The sequence below is a fragment of the Amblyomma mixtum genome, chromosome 3 (genome assembly GCF_055824585.1).
Source record: "Amblyomma mixtum isolate Tamu chromosome 3, ASM5582458v1, whole genome shotgun sequence".
Taxonomy (NCBI): Eukaryota; Metazoa; Arthropoda; class Arachnida; order Ixodida; family Ixodidae; genus Amblyomma; species Amblyomma mixtum.
This window is the reverse complement of record NC_143014.1, coordinates 122,047,719-122,067,386: the sequence shown is the minus strand read 5'-3', so window position 1 is coordinate 122,067,386 and position 19,668 is coordinate 122,047,719. Positions and strand designations below refer to the sequence as shown.

The 19,668-nt window shown below is 46.7% G+C and overlaps 1 long non-coding RNA gene and 1 pseudogene across 1 annotated transcript in view; both read right to left on the bottom strand.

Annotated features, from left to right (window-relative positions):
- LOC149351657 (uncharacterized) overlaps positions 1 to 8,142 on the bottom strand; it is a 24,716-nt pseudogene extending 16,574 nt beyond the window's left edge.
- The window catches only part of LOC149351656 (uncharacterized), a 20,759-nt gene extending 1,091 nt beyond the window's left edge, over positions 1 to 19,668 (bottom strand). The window contains exons 1-3 of the long non-coding RNA XR_016289502.1: positions 19,237 to 19,668; positions 8,101 to 8,324; positions 7,332 to 7,603 (exon numbers count right to left, since the gene is read on the bottom strand). This is a non-coding gene — a long non-coding RNA (uncharacterized LOC149351656). The remainder of the gene's footprint in view (positions 1 to 7,331; positions 7,604 to 8,100; positions 8,325 to 19,236) is intronic.

Genomic DNA, 19,668 nt, shown 5'->3' with positions numbered 1-19,668 from the left:
TTTGTCCAAAAAACTTGCTTCGTGCATTCCTTAATTTTGTAAGTAATTCGTCCTTAAGAGCAGCCAGTTAGCCGAGAGCGTTTGCCTTCCTTTTCCGTCTTCGTGCAATACGGCGGTTTAAATTAATTATATCGCGATTAATCCACAGATTGCACGCTTTGCCATCTTATAACGTAATGGGACAAACATACTTATACAAGAGAAAATTTAAGCTTTAAACTTATCCCAAAGGTGTGAGACATCTAAGCAGCCTTCAAATTCAGACAAGAAGAAATGCAAGTTATCAAGAATGGATTCGTCGTCAGCAGCTGAAAAATTTTCGAAGTCTGGCGAGAATTCCTGGTTTTCTTTCTATCTAATCCCACATTTACGTGAACAAGCTTGGGGTCCGAAATTCTATCTGTATTATTAACTGAATAATTATAGGATAAATTTTTAAGAAAGACAAGGTCAAGAACCGACTGCGTTGTTTCAGTAATGAGTGTTGGGCTGCCTGCAATTAGCATTAGGTCACGAAAAAATATGATATCAAAAGGAAGGCGGGCGCTATCATTATCTTCGGATCCCGAGACCGCAAGTCATTGCCAATCTATGCCACGTAGGTAGTACGCTGCCATTGCTTCCAAAACAATACAGCACTTCTAGGAGGGCGGAAAACCACGCCGAGCAAAACCGAAAGATTTTGAAAGTTTATTGTGCACCATAAGCCTTCATGACCTGGGATTCCTTCGAGCTGAATAAGACGTGCGTCGTTTTTTTTACTGTGATAGCCACCCCCCCCCCCCCCCCTTTCGCCCCTCGCGATCACGTCTGACCATTTTGTGGGGTGGTGGAAAATTTTCGGAATGTAATATTTGATGAAAGCCACGTTTCCGTGACAGCTAAAATGTGCGGATCATAAGCAAAAATACTGTCCTAGAAGTTTTCAGACTTATTAGCAAGACTTCTTACGTTAAGTAGAATAATGCGCAGCTCTTTCTTTTTGCGTCAACGTGATTCACTGTCTGACTTGGCGCGGGATAGTTGAACTGGCTAACTTCATCCCACAGATATACAGTATCGTCCACGCGTAGACAATCATAATCTAATGTAATCTTCTTGGCCTGGTCTTTAAATTGTTTGCCAAACTTCCAGGCTTCTGCAGACACCCTGTATACAACAGGCCTTTCGCATCCCCTTCCAGCCCTCCTTAACCTGCACCGGGAGAGACAAATCATCCGCCTGTCCAGTTCATCAGCTGGGCGGTGGATACTATCATAGACTCCCTACGCACCCATATCTTTCCCAGACCCACCGCAATCGCCGATCTACCCCCCTAACCACCGCCTCGCACCCATTCCACGCAACATGTCCGCTCACACACACGCAGGCCGCCGCCAGGCATACGCATACAACCAGAAGCCACCCTTGGACGCTGCGGCGGTGGCCTACACGGACGCATGTCTCACGGAAACCTCGGGCTCCACAGGAGCCTTCTTTCTCCACCCTTGCCTCTCTACAACCGGTCCATACACCTCCCCACCCTCCACGTTCGCCCTAGAAATACACGGGATCGTCGATGCCATCACACACTTTGCCACCTTACCCCCCGCCCCCCAATACGTTGTCTATACAGACTCGCAGGCAGCTCTGCGTGCCTTCCATGAAAGAGCCCTCCCTTTCCCTACCCGATCGGTCTGAGATGCCGCCCTCATAGCATTAAGCCGACGACCGATGATCATTCGGTGGATCCCTGGTCACATGGGCTTCCCCGGCAATGAGCTGGCTCACCAGCTTGCCTGCGATACTGTACACCGGGCGCCGGGGATCCCATGGATGAGCCCACCGGCAGAGCAGGCGGTCATGGCTTACAGACACACTGTCGACGAATACTACACGCAGCAAAAATTGGACTAAACTGATTTACCACCCAGTCTTACCGATCCGTGAAGCTCGCATTCTTCGCCGAATACAGTTTAATCTCCTACGTACACCAGCCAAACTTTATCTGTACCGGTACACGTCCACACCTCAGTGCCCAAACTGTCCACACACATATGCAGACATAGAACACTGCCTTACGCAGTGCCACGTAGCCTTCCAGTCCCCCGCCTATCCTTCCCCCCCCTCCCCCCCCCCCCCACCGTGGCCCATCTTGCTTGCCCCCTGGATCTGAAACTGCAACGCGCCCTCGTCACCTTGGCTCAGGACCTATTGAACGCCTAACATAAAGGCTGTTAATAAAAAGTGTCACATCACCACCACCACCACCAGATGTTAGAGCGTCTATTTAGCGTCACTTTGCTGTAGTGATTGAAAGATTAGTCTGAATTTTTCAGTTTATGACAGTTTCGTAGTGCTTCCATTTTCTCATTATAATAAAAAAAGTTAAGTATTACCGGTCTGTGTTTATCGCTCTTTTTTGCTCCTATCCTGTGTATTCGTTCCTCAGTTTTTGTCGCGACTGCCAAGTTTTCTTTGGAATATGTCGTCCAGAACCTGCTGCCTCAAGCTGCTGATAATAATAATAATAATAATAATAATAATAATAATAATAATAATAATAATAATAATAATAATAATAATAATAATAATAATAATACGTTATTGCGCCAAATATTTTTAAAAATGTACAGAAATCCAGCCTGCCAAAGCCTCATAGGGCTTGAGTGGCAGAGCCCGACAGGCAGCAGAACCGCGCAGACATACACACAGGCAAAAAAAAGCACATTCAAAATAACGGACATCAAATTAGTATGGTAGTGAAAACAAAATAGACAGAAGACTCATGTTTCATGTAAAAAAAGAAGAAAAAACCTCATCGGATTAAACTGAGAGGAAGAAAAACCAAAATGGCATGACAATATCTCAGATCAATGCAATAAATACAGCAGTAACCAATGAAATGAAAGGATTTACTTGACAGGTGGTAAAGCACATGCGTATGACGTCGTAAACCCACTAATTATTGTATCGCAGCATCTTTTTTATTTTATATTTAGTTTTTGCCCGGCGAACACTTGGAGGTAACCTGTTAAAGTGAAAGGGAACGTAATAATCTCTTACTCGCCTTCTATATCTTGTAGACCGTCGGGGAATACAAAAAGGTTCCTTCGGTCGAAGAGACAGTGTGGGAACATACGGAATCTTATAGTTACTAAACCAAAAATGTTTCAGGACGATCGACAAAAGCATTTGTTGGGCGAGTTGGTGTTTTCGATGATCCATAACTACAGCGCAAACGACAGGACAGAGATGAAGAAGGGACACCACACAGCGCTGACTCACAACTCTGTGAGTCAGCGCTGTGTGGTGTCCCTTCTTCATCTCTGTCCTGTCGTTTGCGCTGTTGTGAGTCAGCGCTGTGTGGTGTCCCTTCTTCATCTCTGTCCTGTCGTTTGCGCTGTAGTTATGGTTCAGGACGATCGTCTCCATCAAAAGGCGATCAAAATCAGGTAGAGAAAATACCTTAAAGAGATCAGAATTGGAGGGAAGGCCTAAATCATAGCCAATATTTTTTAGCAAGGATCGTAGGAGAGAATTAATCCTGCACTTCCAGCGAACAGCACAGTGACCATAAATCGTTATGCCATAGCGCATTACGCTATAACGAAGGGCGTTTACGATAACTTTGCGTATTGAAAGCGGCATGTAGTACCTGATGTTGTAAAGCACACAGGAGACGGTTCGGAGCTTTTTACAAACGTGGGACAAGTGATCATTCCATCAAAGAGCCCTGTCAAAGTATACTCCTAGGTATTTCACTGTATTTGTATAGCTCAAGGGTACACATTGACATTGGGAACAATAAGATCCGTGCAAGACCAGGTGATGGTTTAAATCTACCTTGTTCATCGGGCTGTGAAAGCATATAAGCTGAGTCTTAGAGCTGTTAACTTTAATTAGGTTGTTTGAGAACCAGTCCATTGAAATTGTTGCTGCAGCTTGAAGAGAAGAAATTGAGTCAGAGTAGTTCAGTGATTAGGTTACGAGTACAGTATCGTCAGCGTACTGATACAGGCCTACAGCAACAAAGTTTCAAAGATCATTCACGTAGACGTTAAACAACAGGGGACTAATTATGGAACCTTGCGGAACGCCAGCTTTAATTAACAAAGAAGCGCTCTTCGCCCGCCCAATGGAGACGTATTGCGTTCTCTGCAGTAAAAAAATTTCCAAAAGCGAAAGAAACACTCCACGGAAACCTAACCTGGACAGTTTACACAATAACACACTGTGACACACGCTGTCAAAAACCTTGCTGACATCCAGAAACAGAGCACACACCACTTGATTACGTTTAAAAGATCGATTTAACATGTCAGAAAAATCCTGCAAAAGCATTTCTGTCCCTTTACCTTGTACAAAACCATACTGACACGGTGACAGGATTTTGTGCTTATCTAAAAAACTTGTCATTGTAAACAGCAGATGTTTTTCTAATATTTGAGTCAAACAGGGCAAGACTGAAATAGGACGATAATTCTCATACCTATTATGTGCACCAGCTTTGTGAATTGGGGTAACTATAGCCGCTTTCATGCTCGCCGGCATCATGCTACTTGAGATAATGCTGTTGAACAGCGACAGCAGCACGCCTTTAAGTATGTCGAACATGGTTCGCAGATCATCAACTGAAATGCCATCTATTCCCACAGATGTATTGCGTTTAAGACCAAAAATAATTGAACTGAGCTCATCCTCACCTAGCAAAGGTAGGTGTGCAGATTCAACTGTGCTGTTCTTAAGAGTACAAAATAAGGGATTCTGTTGCGCACTGCCCGAAACTTGCGAGAAGAACCTGTTGAATTCATTAGCTATTTTTTCTTCATCAGTGCCGAAATACGAAACAAAATTTTTACCATCATTGCCATGCCTTTTGACACCTCTTAGATTATTAATCAAAGACCGCGTTTTTCTAGTATCAGAGCCTGCATTCTTGAACTTGTTACGAAAATGTACTCTTTTAGCCTGACGAATCATTGCATTTACTTTATTTCTTGCAACCTTAAACTTAGACCGTAGCAGGATAGATGCAGGTGCCCTTTTCGACTGGGCCCAGAGCAAATCTTTTTCTTTTATAGCTGATAGTATTTTTAAGGTCATCCATGAGTTTTCTTTATTGCGCTGCCTGATTTCAACCACGCGAGTAGCCGCTTTCTTAAACTCTTGTAGTAGTTCAACAAACTTATCGTAAATTTCTATCGGAGACACGTTTTCCAGGAACACTTCCCAATCGTATTCCGATGCCAGTCGGTAGAAGATTTTGGGATCACAGATGGATATTTCTTTTTTACCGCTATCTGCTGTTGGAGGGTTCGATTTCCGGGCTAAAGAACAACAGACCAAGTAGTGGTCTGACAGTTTTGCTTCGACGATAGCAGATTGTAGGGCAGAATTCGGAGCTCTTATATTTATGTGGTCGATGCAAGAGACGACAAGTTGCCCCGACAGAAATTCTTCTCGCGTAGCTTTCTGGATAGTTGGTTGCAGTCCCCATTTTGATAACAGATCAAGATAATCTGAGACCAGAGCCCTAGAAGGGCGAAAGGTATCTATGTTAACATCGCCTATTACACAGATACAGTCTTCATGCGAGTGGACCGAGAGGGCGTTGTCAAGTTCGGCCAAAAAGAGCCTGCCGTTGAAGCAGGGGGGTCGGTATACTGAAGAGAGTATCAAAGAGAGAGCTGGCGTGCTCATACGCAATGCTACTACTTCTGCTTGCTGGAAGTCAAAATTTAGCTCTGTGACAGTCCAACTGTCTCTCACAAAAACTGCGACGCAGCCCCCTTTTCTTGCAGGTCGGGTACAAGAAATTGCTTGGTAACCTGGTATTGCATACTGATTGAAAATATCAGCTGAAATATTGATTTCCGTCAGTACAAATACGTCAGATGTAGAACGAAAAGGTGAAGTTAGTGCCATGAATTCATCCCAGTGCTTTCGGATACTGCGGATATTAACGTGCGTCGCGCGAAAAGCAGGTCGTGCGTCACTTATGAAAAATTTTGTTACTTCGGAAAATGTTGTACATGCAAGAAATTCGAGATAGCCCATGCTTAGCAGATCTTATTCAGGTCAGACATCTTCTCAATGCGGATGACAGTCTTCACTTCTGATTTCTTGGCCAGAGCTTTGCCGTTACGTGTCCAAACAAATTTGTACTGTTTTTCTTTTCCCTTAGACCTGGCCAATCGGAAAAGCTCCCTGTTTGTCCGTGTCAAATTTTCTTTGAAATACAGCCGAGGGTGAGACTCATCCGTAGGCAAATCGCGAAGCTTTTTCCATAGAGCAAACGCCCTATTTCTTTAGACGCCACGTCACGCATCTGCACAAGGATAGGGGGAGACGAACTGTCCTTTTTCGGCAGTCTGTGTATTGAAGCAATTGTATTCGCTTCAAATTCTGTAAACTCTAGTGCCTCAGCTAGATTGCTCATGAAAGAAATTAAATTCTCATTAGGGTTGGTTGGGAGGCCATGTATTTCAAAGTTGCATCGCCTGCTGTACTGTTCACGATCATTAACTGCGCACCTTGATTGAGCGACAACACCTTGAGCGACAGCAGTCTCAGAAATTGATTCCACTCGGGCATGTAGCTGAGTTAACTAAGCTTGGTTCGCTTCTAGGGTAGACATAACAGAGTCATTTATTAGAAAGGAACTCAATTGACGTTTGGATTTCAGTGACGGTTTCAGCCATCTTTTCGCCTGTTACCTTAAAATTGGAGCAGTCCCTCCACTTTAGTTGTGAGAGCTTCAACCGTAACTCTCAGTTGGTCAAGCTTGCTGTTAACTGCAGAGAATTCATGACCAAAAGAAACGTCACTATCATCTGATGGTTTATGGTTTATGGGGCTTAACGTCCCAAAGCAACTGAGGCTATGAGGGACGCCGTAGTGAAGGGCTTCGGAAATTTGGAACACCTGGGGTTCTTTAACGTGCACTGACATCGCACAGTACACGGGCCTCTAGAATTTCGCCTCCATCGAAATTCAACCGCCGCGGCCGGGATCGAACCCGCGTCTTTTGGGTCAGCAGCCGAGCAGCATAACCACTGAGCCACCGCGGCGGCTTCACTATCATCTGAGTCTGAGTGATTGCTTGCACTGGATTCGCATGATAGGCATGTCCAGGTTTCACGCTTAGCAGTCGACATTTTTGAAAAAGCATTTTTCGTGATAGCAGAACAGTTCTTTCCAAAGTGAAAGCAATTTTTGCAACGAGAACAAGTCAAACACTTTCAGCCCACGTGTTTGGAACAAGTAGAGCATGTAACAGGCATTTTTGCAGTCAGCGCCGAAAAAAAATACAATATATCCAGTTACAGCAATTGGCAAATCAAACTCACCTGCCAAGAGCGAGAAGCAGGGTTAAACAAAGAAGCGGATTGCCGCTGACTGCGATGATGCCTGGGTGTTGACCAGTTTATATAGCTGTTGGCAGACACCACGTGATCCTCCACCCGGCTTCTTGCATCCGGGTGCTTTGGGCTTGTCGACTGCACGTGGATGACAACCGACCAGGTGGACGCATGCGCAACGGGACAGTCCTGGTGGCAGCGTCCGAGATCGCCGTGCGGGCGCAGCCGCCCCTTCGAAGATCGCGGTACACCTGATCGGCCTGCCAAGAGCGAGAAGCAGGTTTAGACAAAGAAGCGGATTGCCACTGACCATGCCGCTAGTGTCCTCAGTTTCAGTTTCAGGGATGCCAAAAATAATAAGGTTTCTGCGTCGACTTCTGTCTTCTAAGTCATTGATCTCCTTCTTTTGTCGATTTGAGATTACCGTCCTAAAAGAAGAAACCTCAGCTGTGCTATTTCTTGCGTGTATTGCGCAATGATCTTAACCCTATCATTTAGCTCTGCAAGTTAAGTAGCGACGGTTGTTTCCAGAGGCGACTGGGAGGCAGAGATGGTTGCCATTGACGCTCGCAAGGTCTGCAAGTTCTTCTAAAGGAGCTCAATTTTATCGGGTTAAGGATTTGCCTCAACATCACCGGACAGCAAAATCAGAAAAAGACCATGCTTCATCAAGAAGTGAAAAGCAAACAGCCGGGCACGGCAGGACAATAACGAATCTGCCATCGCTACGGAAACAAAGGATGCGATCGACACGAACCTGTGTGAAGAACAGGAAAGTGTCCACCGATGTGTGCTTCATGGACACGCCGTGCCCTCTGAAGCCTTATTCGCCCAGGTGCTGACCGTCAGTGGTGGCGCTGAAGTTGCGGGGGTGGGATCCAGGTGCTTCACGGGGCCGCGATTGCCAGGCCATAGCCAGGTGTCTTGATTGCTGATGGTGACGTGCGCTGGCGCAAATTTGATGGTCGCCCAGAGTGTGACCTGTGTGGAGAACAGGAAAGGGTTCACCGATGCGTTCGTCATGGTCCCGCCGTGCCCTCTCGCAACGTCGATGTGTGCAGTTTAAACAACGTTTCTGCAGCAGATGAAATACACATTCGCTTAACACGTTTTAAAACGCTAATGTCAAGAGACTTCAGAAAAGGTTGCCGATACAACGGTATAGGAAACGAATACTCAATAAGTACCTGAGTCATCTGCCTTCTGGAGAGGATATGCAAGTAATCTAAAGAAAAGCGCACAGTGGGGAAATTGAAGGAAACGCCATGAAGGCCCCTCATGAGCCTGTCCAGTCGGTGCTAACAGGAAAGGCAAATGAGCACTAAGACGCCTAATAAGCACAGCTACTAAAAAGGCTGGTTTGCCGATTTGAAAAAGAAAAACTGAAACAAGCTGCTGCACGAAGAAGTGAACAAGGCCTATTCCACCAGGTTCTAGAGAAATAAGTAGGTTGTCACGAGGCATGGGTTCCCATTGGGAGCGCCATACGAATGTAGCGAATATTCTGTGCATTACCTGCCCTTTCTTCCTCGCACAGCGGAGAACCAGCAGGGCATAGGCAATTAAGTTTTGCAAATAACAAAATATTGCAGACTTGAGCCCGAACAAACAGGCAGTTCCCTACCTATTCAAGCCTGGGTTTGTCACCTCATGCACATTATCTGTGAATTCCAGTAAGCTCCACTGTTGCGAATTTGGTGCAGAGGAACCCATAGGCACTGAAGGGCGTCGCAGACCCAGCTTATGCCACAAAAATGATTGGCTTCGCACCCCAGTGACCCAACCAAAATAATTTGTATTTAAATTAAGAGCCGCACCTGATACCTCAAAAACTGTTAAGTCAAATTTAATTCCTGAAGTGCACTCTTTTTGTCAGAATAAAAGAAGGCGACATCATCAGCATAGGCTAGAATCTTAATTTCATATTGTGCTGTAGGGAGAAACTATGCATAGTTGCGCTGTTAATAATACCGAGGCTAATGAGTTCAATATGTAGGGCAAACAACAAAGGCGATAATGAACAGCATTGGCGAACAGATGATTTCAATGGTATAGGTTTGGTTAGCTTTTAGTTAAGGGTCGTTTGTTCAAGCGTGTTAGAGGAGCACCAAGTGAACGCGTTGTGGAGCGTATGATAGGCAAGTGTGTTGGAGATGTGTACCGATGATATATAAAGAAAAGGCGCTATCGCGTCTACTCTTAAGGTGAAGGTTAAGCGTCCTCCTACTTTCTTCCGCTCCCTCCCATTCGGACTAAAAAGTTCGAAGTGTTTCGTATAAAATGAAATGAACGGTGGCGCAACGACAACGGCCCAAGAAAAAGATAACACATGCGCACACTACCGACTGTTTATTGGACGGAAAGGAGGCGTATTTAAAATACCCATCTCAAGCATGTGACAGCGCATTATCGCTCCGAACCCAACCAGTGACAGGAAATTAGCACAAAACAAGACCGCGCACATGTAATCACAGAACCCTTCGTATCATCTGCGCATAAAGTAATGGATTCTGATGAATGGTTTTCGAAACAAAAGAGAGGAATAAGTAATTTCCTTACCAAGAACAGTGTCGAGCAATCGTAGCAAAAGCATTGTCATACACTCGAAGAAAAAGCAATCAGAAACCTAAAGAAAACTAAAAAGAAAAGAAACGCTAACACAAAATCCACCACAGAAGCAAACAAAACCCATTATTTAGTGCAACAAACGCTATACATGAACGGAAGGAATCTCGAGCAGTACGTGACTTCATAAAACTTTCAATTTCATTTCTTCAGAGAGCTACAGAGGTGTCGTTAACACAGGTGCTTCCCTTCTTTTTATTAAAAAAGACATCAAATATTTCACGCGCCACCTGATTGCGACTCCTGTCTAGGATCCTAATACTGCTAAGCTCTGGCTCACACATGCATTCTTCACAGTGGGGTGTCAAATTCGACCCATCTCCGTTTTCTAGCGATTTCTCATGCTCCCGTGCTCTGTCATTGATGCAGCGACCCATCTGGCCTATATAATCCTTCCACACTTAAGTGGGATTTCGTACACCACGCCTACGGTGCAGGAAACAAAAGGCCTGCCATGCCTCTTCGCGCACTTGGCCGGGAATACATCCAGCACACTCGCCCCTCTAAAATCTTAATATTAATATCTACAGCTGCAGGCTGTTGTTGTCTGGTAGTTCCCTTGTTGTCTGGTGCTTCCCTTGTTGTCTGAAGGGGGATAAGATATTTTCTACGGTGTTACGGTGCGTCATTGGTTAGTTTTTGGTATCACCAAGAAGTTGTTAACGTATCTAAAAATTGGCAGGACTGGACCGCCGTGAAAGGAAGAAGCTAAAGCATGGTCAATAGTTGATAAACATATGTTACACAGCGCTGGGGCAACACAGGAACCGATACAAATGCCTTTTTTCTGCACATACGTTCCTGTTTCAAAACAAACTACCGTGGACATGAGGTAGAATTCAAGTAGCGACAAAAAACCGTCCACTCTTAGTCCGGCTGAATTCTGAAATGCAATGGCCCCATTAGATTCAATATACTCCCATACGGATTCGAACACGTTTACATGCGGCACTGAATAAAATAAATACTCGACGTCCACATAAAAGAAGTAAGCAATAGAAGACCGGCCACCGCGGTGGCTCAGTGGTTATGGCACTCGGCTGCTGACCCGAAAGACGGGGGTTCGATCCCGGCCGCGGCGGTCGAATTTCGATGGAGGCGAAATTCTAGAGGCCCATGTTCTGTGCGATGTCAGTGCACGTTAAAGAACACCAGGTTGTCCAAATTTCCGGAGCCCTTCACTACGGCGTCCCTCATAGCCTAAGTCGCTTTGGGACGTTAAACCCTTTAAACCATAAACCAATAGAAGACTGGTCTTTAAAAAAGCTGTCACCTCTGCATAATTCTTTGTGGGGAAGGGATCTTGACTACCAGTACTTTCAAATGCTTAAGCAGAAACCTGCTCACCAGCTGCTGCCAAGAATCCCGCTCACTCACGTTGCATCCGAAAGGCATGTCCGGCTTATGAGTTTTAACAGTCTTGCAATCGCTGATAGCCTTGGCCAGCCTGGAAAGCTCCATATCGTCGCCCAACGAGATGGCTTTTGTTTTCTTCTTCTTCTCCCTCAGTGTTTTCGCTCTACAAGACTTCTTCCTCATCTGAACAAAATTCTTCATCGTCTTTGCTTTGTATAAGACAGCTGGAACTAAAGGAAAACCTCGTTCTTTGTCCGCTTGAAGTCGTAGGTTATTTTTCTCGAAGAACGAGACGATATGGTGCGGTCGCTCTTTCAGGTAAAGGTCCGTTTTCCATGATGTCTTCAGGATTTCACCAACACCATCCAATGGACACTTTTCCCGGTCCTCGCCGGCTTTGTCTGCCCGCTTCCAGTTAAGGGAGAGTAGTTCGTAGGCTGAGATTTTCGGTGGAACACTGTACTTCGGCCCTTCCGTTTGTGGGGGTTTAAAATGGGGGAGATAAATACGTTCTCCCCGTTTAAGCGCGGCTGACATAGTTCAAAACCGCCCGGACCCCACCCCGTGGTCGCGTACGCTACCGAGCGCACGCCGACCACGGAGGGCCGTGCTCTGCGGGAACAAAGGAACGACACACTGGCTGACACAAACAAGGCATTTATTGCTATAACAACAATAACGCCAGCTAGCAACAAAATACACTGAGGAATCGAGGATGTCCGACTCACCAGCACGGTTACGAGCGAACGTTCGCCCACGCTAGGGCAAAGGGATAAACTCCGAGGCCGAGCGGGACGGGCTCGGCGGGAGCAAGTTCCGACCAAGAGGCGCCCGTCGACGAAGAGCGGAGCGGCGCGCGGAAACGTCCGCTTGCTATCCCCGGTGCCGAGCAGAAGAGACCCCGTCGCTCCCCTCGAGCGCGCAGCAAAACGCCATCCGTGGCGCTGGTGTCGCTGCGACGCGAGCGCCCTCCCCTGTTAGTTAGAGTAACCAAACTGAGAAGGGTGCGTTGCGGGAGAGATAACTACAGGGAACTAGAGCGTTGAGGGAAAGCGAACGCAGGGGACGAAGGCGTCCCCACACGTTAGGGTAGCAGCAACCTCAATTGGAACGAAGGCGTTATTAAGGACTACCAGGCTCCTAGGCTTCGCGGTCTGCTTTTCTGGCTTTCTCGGTAGAGAAGTGAGATTACGCTACCACAAAAAAACTCTGTGGTTTGTGCTGCAAGACGTCTTAGTGCATTCAGTTTCTTTGCGGCGAGCCTCTGTGGCTCGAGGGCATAACACAATACAGGCGTCCAGCCATAAAACAATGTTACCTGCCTCCAAGGTTCAGATTTCAGAATGCGGCAAAGCCACTTTACATGTCCAATGGACCACTTAGGCACACCAAAAAGGGCACCCACTTCATAGGAAACCGCCGGTCCTATGGAGATTAATCTTGCACGGTAGGTAGAAGAACGATGTGAGCGATGAGCACCTGTAGTATCGCGATAGAAAGAAACGCGAACAGCGCGTACGCACTCCGCTGTTCGAATTTATTTTGATCGCGCTTTTACCTGGGTGGTAGAAAAAAAAAAAGACGTTAGAGTCGTCCTAGAATGCATCAGGGACGACTCTCGCGCCTTTTTGCAACCACCGAAATAAAAGTGTGATGAAAAGAAATGCGAACAGCGGAGCGCCTAGACTCCGCTCTGTTCGTGTTTCTTTCCATCACCCCTGTACTTGAGCATAGGAAGGACTCGAAGACATAACAGGACCCACTATACAATAAAGATACTTCAGAGTAACGGCCTGTGGGTCGAGTTGGTGCATGGTGTACGACGAACGGATGCGTCACAATTTTGATACGAAAATTGGTTCTTGAGGAAAGGAAATGGCGCTGTAACTGTCACATCTCGGTGGACACCACCACCACGCCTTAAGGGAATAGGTAAAGAGTCTGCGAAGGAATACAAGTGAAGGTGCATATGTGGTTGGTTCGAATCCCTGTCGAAAGGTAGCTTCCAATTTGCCTAGCATATGTAAGTACATGCAACGGGAAATCGTATGACACCACCCGGGACGCTGTACGACGAACGGTTGCTGACAATTTTGGTACGAATGTAGTGGGGGAAAATGGCTCCACACTGAGGTCCGCCAATTGGGTGGGGGTATATAGACTAACTACATGTATATTAGTATCTGAAATGCGGTGCTCGGCTTCTTGTGTGCGTGCTACGGCCGGTTGATGACGTCACCCTATTCTTCTTCCCAGCGCTGGGATTTTCTGTACCATCTGCGAGTACATGCACTAACATGCTAATACGCGCCGCCGGCTTTTCTAGTAATGGGACTAGTGATGCTTTCGCAGTAATAAACGATGCACAGTACACAAAAGCTGTTCATTTTGCACCGTGAAAGGTTAACGCCGATATAAGGTTTGGGTCAATATATGACGACGTTTCGGCTTCCATTAGGAAGCCTTGTTCGTTGCGAAATACGCTTAAGAAGCGCCCTTTAAATACGTTTCAATAACCATCCAAAGGAAACCGGCCATGCGGAAAGGCCATAAACCGTGGAGGCCGGTCATCACATAAAGCTCACATGTACGCCCCTCGTCATTGCACATTGGATCCACACGAGACAGAAAATGACTGAGCTGTCGCCACCAATGTGTTGGTGATGTTTTTAGCTGGTATGTCCATTTACCTAACCACTGGGGACTCGGCTTACTTCCGACAGATGACTATCTGTCACAATTCACGAAGACGAAAAAAAAAACGTCCACGAAAAAGCCGAGGGAAAGCAAGGAAGGTAAAACTTGATTAGTTGAAGCCTAAATGTTATTTATGGAAGAGAAGAAGACAGCGGCGAAGTAGCGGGCAAATAGTGCGTGCGCCAACGTGGCGGAGGGCGGAAGAGATCGAACGTCACGAGGACGGCGGCGCTAATTCCCGTGCCGTGGAGGCTATCCTGACCCGGGACAGAGGATAGGAAGACGGCTCTGCACAGGTCGTTGCTATTAAAAATGCCGACCGGACATGAGTGTTCAATCTCTCACGGAAAGGCCCGGTGGCAATTGACGCGGAATTCCTCTCTAGTGTGCGAAGCAGCTGTAGCCTCGGGCGTTTCTTTCTTCGATAGTTGAAATTGAAAGGGAAAGTTATCAGCTTCACCGGTCGCTCTACGCCGTTGGTCACTCCGGCAGGAGTTTTGCGCTCATTGTCACTGTTGCATGCACAATTACGCGAATCGAGCTGCAAATTTGGAGGTGAATATTTCGGAAGACGCGTGCGCAAGGAGAATTCTACCAAACGGAGTAGTCAAGGAATTCGACCTCCTCCAAGTTTTCATTGTGACATGCGCTCAGCTGCAGTGCATAAAAAAAGCTAATTTATTTTAGTTATTTAAAAGGTTGATTCGACAGCTCTCTTTTCTGCCCACGTGGTCGCATAACCTGCATGCAAAAACAGCTTTCTTGTTCTAGCCATCGTTGATGGTTTTAAACCCGGAAAGTCTAATTTCGGACACCCTGTATAGTGTGCTGAACAGATCGGATATGGGACCTATAGCACTTGTATAGGATGCAGGACGTAGAGTTTATATCGCTTCTATAGGACATATGGGTCCTACGGGAGTCGGGCAAAATCACGGCTTGCCCGACTCCCGACGAACAACAAAACACAAACGCCATCCAAAACGCCGATTTATGTTGGGCCAAATCGCAGCTCTAAAAAAATAACCATCCCGAATGTCCGTGCAATACAGTAGCAATACAAGCACAACACTTTGTATGACACTAGCGCAACGCGGTATTTGCGTCCAAGCGTCTCAAGCGACAACGCGACAACAGAAGTTACAAGGAAAGGAATAAGGCGGCGTTCGGACCGAAACGGCAACGTGCTAGCCCCAGCTCGATGCAGCCCAAGAAGGCTTCATCCGTTACAGCAATTCGTGCACACGCGCTACAATGCACGAAGGTTGCGGCGGCTCTCGTACGCACCGCGACATTAAACGGACACCGAAGACTACCCTATCAACATTTTTTTTTTGGTTAGTAAAATCCGATAGTTCGGCATTTCTAGGCTTTGTTGCCACTTGTCCGGTGGCGAAAGACGTATGTATTACTAAGAGATTAGAATGCGAAGTTCAAAAACTTCTTCCCGCCGCTCTGATTAAAACTCAGGACTCTGATGACGAAATAGCCGACAAGTGACGTAAAATGGCATACACGGAAACTCTATGATTGCTGGCAGCGAGCGGTGCAGCATAGCCAAAATGAAAACTACCGCCGGCAGGATGTTGAAGGCCACTATCAGCCGTCGTCGCTTCGTTTACGTTTGCACCAGCGTTACGATGGATCCCGATTCCGACAACAAAGTCCTCTCAAAGAACTACACTTTAGCGACCTCAACCCCGCACAGAGGAGCTATGCTTTTGAGGGCTGAGCTAGGCGGCGGTTTTGGGGGGATAGTGCGAGCGCCGAGGAGTCGGCGGCGTCGCCAGCAAGCCAAGCGCACCTGCCGACGCTGCCGCTGTCACCGCCGAGCCACCGTCACGACAGACGAGCAGAGACTGGTACGGAGGAACATATTTAAATTATCTAATAGTCCTCGTGCCACTAGTTATGCAGCAAAGCGTCTTGGTACGTTGACGAAGCGAGCACACCGCGCTGTGCGTTTGCTAGCGTGGGGGCGCGTGCAACATTACCTAGCCAGAGGTGTTTTCCTTGTCGCAGGTGCGTGCCGCTGCACGAACTTCGTCCGAGGAGCTCTTAGAGGGACGCTTGGAATTCCTCTGCTGCTCCGCACATGTAAATCGCGGCACGTCGAAAACGAAACCACGCGGACGCAAAGCACAGTCTGGCACAGCCAAGAAACACCAAAACATACCGAAACTCAGCTGGCTGCCTGTTGCGCTGCCAAGTATAGGTTTTCTTTGGCTTCCAACATTCAGGCTTTCTGTTTCCCGCCTTTCTCGTGCAATAAAAGTGCTCTAGCAGTTTCAGGACAAAGCTTGTGCACTTCAATATCCAAACGCGTAACCTTCATGCAGGTTTGTCAGCCTGGGAGATCCGGAAATTGTAACTGTTTCATCATTTATTTGTTCATTTATTTATTTATTTATTTATTTATTTTGTTTATTTGTCCTCAGGGCCCAAGGGCATTAGAGAGGGGAGTGGGTGAGTCAAAGTAACATAAGACACAAAATAGCAAAAGGAAACAGAAAACTAAATGGACATTATAAAATAAACATTCACGACTGCGCAACAAGATAACAAAGTATAAAATCAGCAGGAACCCAACAGAGCAGTACATGTGTTTCAAAAAAAGGAAGAAAAACTGAACAAAGGGCAGTAAAAATACATTGTTAAAGATTGGAGCAAAAAATGTTAGTGACAGCTGCACGAAAAGCCGTGAAATCCGTAATTCCAGCATTTGCACGAGGAAGGCGATTCCTACAGTTAGAAGAGACTGAGAATGAAGGAGTCATGGCAATATTTGGTGCGACATGATGGAATTCCCACCTTGTGACTGTGATAATGAGCTATGAAGTGTAGGAGGGTTGTGTTAGGAGTTTCTGCCTGAGATGTAGATTGTAGTGAAAAATCCTATGAAGTAAACATAACCGAAATACTTTCATACGTTCCGTTAGAAGAGGCAATGACAGGGAGGCCGTCATGGCAGCTATGCCAGAAGTGCGATGATAGACGATATAAAGCGAGATGCGCGATTCTGCACACTTTCCAGGTGAGTGATGAGTGAAACGACGCCTGGGTCCCAGACAGAAGCTGCAAATTCCAGTATTGGACGAACCATTGCTTTGTAAAGCAGGCGTTTTAGTGCGCTAGGACAACTTCTAAGGTAGCCAAGCGTATGGTTAGCATTATTAACTACGTGATGCACAGGCAGTTTCCATGACAAGTTACCAGTTACGTGAATACCTAAATATTTGTAGGAAGAGCGAGATTTAAAAGCAGCATTGTTGAGGTAGTAGGTGGGAGCTGTTGTGCTGACGCGGGTGACAGGCATATGCTTACGCTTATTAATGTTGAGCTTCATATTCCAATGCTGGCACCATTGGGAAATGCTGTTAATATCGGACTCTAAGATAGAGACGTCACTTTGGTTGTTAATTTTACGATAGACAACGCAATCATCCGCGAAGAGACAAATTGATGAACTAAGATTTGCGGGCAAGTCATTTATGTATATGAAGAAATGGAGGGGTCCCAACACTGAACCCTGAGGCACACCGGAATCACGTGGGGAAAACTGAGAGTCAGCATTATTAACCGTTACGAATTGAGATCGATTAGCAAGAAAAGAGTGCAGCCACGAAAGCACGTTAGCATCTAAGTTCAATCTGCTCAGATTAATAAGAAGTAATTCATGCGAGACTTTATCAAAAGCCATAAAACAGTCTAGGAATATGCAGTCTTCCAGCGATCCACTGTCAAGAATCTAATGGTGGTCATGAGAGAAACATGAAAGCTGAGTCTCGCAGGAGAATGCTTTCCGGAAACCACGCTGAGAATTACTGAAGAAAGAATTAGCTTTTTAAAATTTTGCGAAATGAGAAAAAATTACGTGCACTATGATCTTACACGGAATGCAGGAGAGTGATATTGGACATAGCTGTTAAGAGAGCGTTTATTACCAAACTTTTGCAGTTGAATTACTTTAATAACCTTGAAGTCATCGGGTACGCAGCCTGTATCAGGCGACTGCTCAAAAACTTTAGTCAGTATTATAGAATAGTACATCTTTTTGTTTAACAGAAATTTCGAATTTATGTTGTCCATTCCGCAGAATAAGGACACCTTAAGTCTTTAAATTATCCGTAAAATTTCTATCGTGCCAAAAATAACTGGGTCCATCAAAAAAAAAATATGTGGTGGGATATCAGGAGATATGGTAGCGATTGCATTGTCCGAAAAGGACGAAGTAAATGTGATGTGGAATGCAATACAGAGGCAATTCGTCCGCAGGAAGAGCTGCACCATACGGAGATCTGAGAAGTACAGCAGAAGCGTCTTTCCTGTTGACTACACCCCAGAATTGTTTTACGTTATTCATCAGCAACGAGGGCAGAGTGCGGCTAAAGAATGAGTCGTTCGCATTTTTTAAGGCCGTTCTGTATGCTGCCGCTGCACTCAAATATGCCTCCCACCGATGCTGAAAATTCGATCGCTTATCAGAACTAAAGAGACTTTTTTTCTTGTTAGCAAAATCTTTTTATGGACTGGATGACCACTTAATAGTCCTCACAGTTCTTTGCAATTGTGCTTGCGAGAGTGGCCGATGGCGGTGATACCTGCATCTCGGGTCTTGATCTTTTCTACCTTACAGGAGCTTTGTTCTCAGTAAAAGGGGTCTTTTTGTGGCTAGGAGCTGAAATTCTGACCACACAAGACAACTTAAGTTTCTCCTCGGTGTCTCTTTAACACACCGAAAAAACGTGCGACGCACCTCCAAGCACAACGTGATGCAAATGACAGTGCTGCAGGCGCCACAACTACTAATGCCAAGTACCGCTCGCCAATGGACCGCCGCTGTAGAGAGCCAGGAAAGATGCCGCTGGGACCTTGACACTCACGGACTGCGCACTAAGGGCCCCACCCGGGGGAGGGGCTTCGTTTCCAGTCAATAAGGATGTTTTTACTGCTACTGCTACACTCTCGCGCTGTTATAACGCCACTGTCTCCACTCTTACCTGCCATGACTGCTGTTCGGCGGAACTTTCAGCCTTTCAATCGACGCGGCTTGCACGCTATGGCAGGCTGACCGATGAAAGTTGACTGCAAGTTGAACAGCAGTTCTTTACATGCACTGCTTACAAGACAAGAGCGCGGTAAGTCCGCCACGACAACCGACTGCACTGCAGCTTTTCGAAACAGGGGGGTTCGCTCGGTGGCGGATGGTACTCACCCTCACGCTGCATATCTCCCTCCTCTCCGCTGGGTCTCCGGTGTCCGCGCTCACTTTTATACCCTCGGGTCGTATCCCAGCATGCGCGGGTCTCCTACGGCTCGAGTCAGGGGGTCACGGTCCGTGTGGCCAACACACTCCGACATCCCAGGGACGCCGGCTGGGATGCTGACGCCACGGCGCTGGCGGTTTGCATCAGCCAGTTCCGCGGCTGCAGCGGCAGCTCGCGCCCGCCGTTTCGGCGTGTTTCCGGCACTTGTGCGGTGGCGATATGAGTTGCGCTGCGCTGCTTAGCTCGGCACCTTGTTCGACAGGCGGCCAGCTGAAAGAAGTATGGTTACAATAACTCCTGGCACAAAAGCGCTTAATTCTCTCGCCGGGCCGCTTGCTACCGTCTGGCCGCGGCCGCGACAAACGTATGCTCAGCGCGCT